Source organism: Lolium rigidum, chromosome 4, assembly GCF_022539505.1.
Source record: "Lolium rigidum isolate FL_2022 chromosome 4, APGP_CSIRO_Lrig_0.1, whole genome shotgun sequence".
In the NCBI taxonomy this organism is placed as follows: Eukaryota; Viridiplantae; Streptophyta; class Magnoliopsida; order Poales; family Poaceae; genus Lolium; species Lolium rigidum.
In genome coordinates, this window is record NC_061511.1 from 60,459,902 (window position 1) to 60,464,286 (window position 4,385).

Sequence of the window (4,385 nt, forward strand, 5' to 3'; positions counted from 1 at the left end):
TTGTTTGTGCCTGATGTCGAAATGCATGGTACTAAAGAATTTTGCTTGGCAAATGTTTATGATAAAGCTTTAGATGATGGTCCTATGTTACTTGATAATATTAATTGTACTACTAATGAAAATGGGATTGGAGAGTTCTTGACTTATTCTATGAGTCCCATATCTATTGAGATTGATCAACTACCTTGTTATATTATTAATAAAAGTAAGTTTGAAAGCTTTAATTCCACTATTCTTGAACTTGATAAAAATTATGTGTTTGGAAATCATGAAAAGTATGCTGGCATGTGATAGCTATATTGTTGAGTTTGTTCATGAATCTACTGAAAATTATTATGAGAGAGGAAAATATGGTTGTAGAAATTTTCGTGGTACTAATACACCTCTCTATATGCTGAAATTTTTGAAGTTATTCTTGTTTTATCTTCTTATGCTTGTCACTTTGTTCTTCATGAATTTATTTGTGTACAAGATTCCTATGCATAGGAAGCATGTTAGGCTTAAACTGTGTTTTGGATTTGCCTCTTGATGCTCTCTTTTGCTTCAAATACTATTTCTTGCGAGTGCATCATTAAAGCTGCTGAGCCCATCTTAATGGCTATAAAGAAAAGAACTTCTTGGGAGATAACCCATGTGTTATTTTGCTACAGTACTTTATTTTATATTTGTGTCTTGGAAGTTGTTTACTACTGTAGCAACCTCTCCTTATCTTAGTTTTGTGTTTTGTTGTGCCAAGTGAAGCCTCTAATCGAAGGTTGATACTAGATTTGGATTTCTGCGCAGAAACAGATTTCTATCTGTCACGAATCTGGGCTGTTTTCTCTGTAGGTAACTCAGAAAAATATGCCAATTTACGTGCGTGTTCCTCAGATATGTACGCAACTTTCATTAGTTTTGAGTTTTCTGCTTTGAGCAAAGTAAGTATTTTATTAAAATTCGTCTTTACTTGGCTGTTCTGTTTTGGCAGATTCTGTCTCTGTTTTTTGCATTGTCTCTTGTGGACTTTAAGCGAGGTTTTCTAGACGTAGAGGGCTGTAGCTAATGTTTTATTGAGTTCTTGAAATGTGCCACTACAGGACCAAGGTGGATTCAAATTTTTTGAGTACTAACCCCTCTAATGAAGTTTATGAGAAGTTTGGTGTGAAGGAAGTTTTCAAGGGTCAAGAGAGGAGGATGATATATGATCAAGAAGAGTGAAAAGTCTAAGCTTGGGGATGCCCCCGTGGTTCATCCCTGCATATTTCAAGAAGACTCAAGCGTCTAAGCTTGGGGATGCCCAAGGCATCCCCTTCTTCATCAACTTATCGGGTTCCTCCCTGAAACTATATTTTTATTCGGTCACATCTTATGTGCTTTACTTGGAGCGTCCGTATGTTTTATTTTTGTTTATGTTTGAATAAGATCGGATCCTAGCAATCCTTGTGTGGGAGAGATACACGCTCAGCTTTTTCATATGAACACTCGTGTTCTTCGTTTTACTTTTAATGTTCAATGATAAAAGTTGGAAGCTACAATATTTATCTTTATTTGGTTGGGAAAAGAAAATGCCTCATATGTCTTGGATAATTTGACACTTGGCAATTGTTTTGAGCTCTCAAGTAGATCATGATTAAGTTTTTTTTCATGTAGTCTAAGCCTATTAGTGGAGAACTATCTGTAGAGCTTGTTAAAATTGGTTTGCATAATTGATCTCTCTTAAGGTCTAGATATTTTCACGGTAAAAGTGTTTGAGCAACAAGGAAGACAGTGTAGAGTATTATAATGCTTGCAATATGTTCTTATGTAAGTTTTGCTTTGTACTAGGTTCATACTTGTGTTTGCTTCAAACAACCTTGCTAGCCTAAGCCTTGTATCGAGAGGGAATACTTCTCGTGCATCCAAAACCTTGAGCCAAAAACTATGCCATTTGTGTCCACCATACCTACCTACTATGTGGTATTTCCTGCCATTCCAAAGTAAATTGCTTGAGTGCTACCTTTAAACAATTCAAAACTTTATTACTCCTTATTTGTGTCAATGTTTTATAGCTCATGAGGAAGTATGTGGTGTTTATCTTTCAATCTTGTTGGGCAACTTTCACCAATGGACTAGTGGCTTCATCCAGTGGGATTCCCAGTCCCAAATTAATTAACAAAAATAGACACTCCTCCATGGTATGTGATTGTTGGACGGCACCCGAAGGATTCGGTTAGCCATGGCTTGTGTAAGCAAAGGTTGGGAGGAGTGTCATCATCATAATGAAACTAAAATAAAAAGGCACTCCTTCATGGTATGAGATTGTTGGCGAGGCACCAGAGGATTCGGTTAGCTATGGTTTGTGAAAGAAAGGTTGGAAGGAGTGCCACCCAAAAATAAAAATAATTCATGGGAGCCGCTCTTGAAGGTTTGTCTAGCAAGGGGTTAGAGTGCCCACTACCATTCGTTGACAACAACAAACACCTCTCAAAACTTTACTTTTATGCTCTCTTTATGTTTTCAAAACCAAAGCTCTAGCAAAAATATAGCAATCGATGCTTTCCTCTTTGAAGGGCCATTCTTTTACTTTATGTTGGGTCAGTTTACCTACTTCCTTCCATCTTAGAAGCAAACACTTGTGTCAAGCGTGCATTGATTCTTACATACTTGCATATTTGCATTCATCATATTACTTTGTGTTGACAATTATCCATGAGATATGCATGTTACAAGTTGAAAGCAACCGCTGAAACTTATATCTTCCTTTGTGTTGTTTCGATGCCTTTACTTTGAACTTATTGCTTTATGAGTTAACTCTTGTGCAAGACTTTTGATACTTGTCTTGAAAGTACTCTTCATGAAAAGTTTTGCTATATGTTATCTATTTGTTAGCAACTATAGATCATTGCCTTGAGTCACTTCATTCATTTCATATGCTTTGTAATAGTATGATCAAGGTTATGTAAGTAGCATGTCACTACGAGAAATTATTCTTTTTATCGTTTACCGCTCGGGACGAGCGAGAACTAAGCTTGGGGATGCTGATACGTCCCCGACGTATCCATAATTTCTGTCGTTCCATGCTTGTTTTATGACAATACTTACATGTTTTGCTTGCACTTTATGATGTTTTCATGCATTTTCCGGAACTAACCTATTAACAAGATGCCACAGTGCCGGTTCACTGTTTTCTGCTGTTTTTGGTTCCGAAAAGGCTGTTCGGGCAATATTCTCGGAATTCGACGAAACGAAGACCAAACCTCCTATTTTTCCCGGAAGCATCCAGAACACCGAAGAAGAGTCGGAGAGGGCCGGAGGGCCACCACACCATAGGGCGGCGCGGCTGGCCTGGGCCGCGCCGGCCGTGGTGTGGCGCCCCGAGTGCCCCTGCGCCGCCTCTTCGCCTATAAAATCCCTTTCGACCTAAAAACACCGTAACTCTTGACGAAACTCCGAGAAAGACTCCGGGGCGCCGCCACCATCGCGAAACTCCAATTCGGGGACGAAGTCTACGTCCGGCACCCTGTCGGGATGGGGAAGTGCCCCCGGAAGCCATCTCCATCAACGCCATCGCCTCCGTCATGCTCCGTGAGTAGTTCCCCCATGGACTACGGGTTCTAGCTGTAGCTAGTTGGTATTCTCTCCCCCATGTACTTCAATACAATGATCTCATGAGCTGCCTTACATGATTGAGATTCATCGATGTAATCGGTGTTGTGTTTGTCGGGATCCGATGGATTGTTACGTTATGATTGTCTATCTACAAAGTTTATGAAGTTATTGTTGCTGCAATCTTGTTATGCTTAATGCTTGTCACTAGGGCCCGAGTGCCATGATCTTAGATTTGAGCTCTATACTTATTGCTTAGATTGTATCTACAAGTTGTATGCACATGTCACTTGTCCGGAACCAAAGGCCCCGAAGTGACGAATCGGGACAACCGGAGGGGATGGCGGTGATGTGAGGGACACATGTTTTCACGGAGTGTTAATGCTTTGCTCCGGTACTCTATTAAAAGGAGTACCTTAATATCCGAGTAGTTTCCCTTGAGGCCCGTGCGCCACCAGCTGGTAGGACAAAAGATGTTGTGCAAGTTTCTCATTGCGAGCACGTACGACTATTATTGGAAAACATGCCTACATGATTAATGATCTTGATATTCTGTCTTAATGCTATTTCAATCCTATCAATTGCCCGAATGTAATTTGTTCACCCAACACTTGTTATTGGAGAGTTACCACTAGTGTAGATAGCTAGGAACCCGGTCCATATTTCATCATCATATACTTGTTCTACATGTCATTGGAAGTAGTATTAACTATCTTCTGGTGCCATTGCTCTCATATCACTATTACTGCTGCTGTGTTACTGTTACTATTGCTCTCATACCACTGCTACTTTCACATCACCCCTGTTGCTAGTGCTTTTCC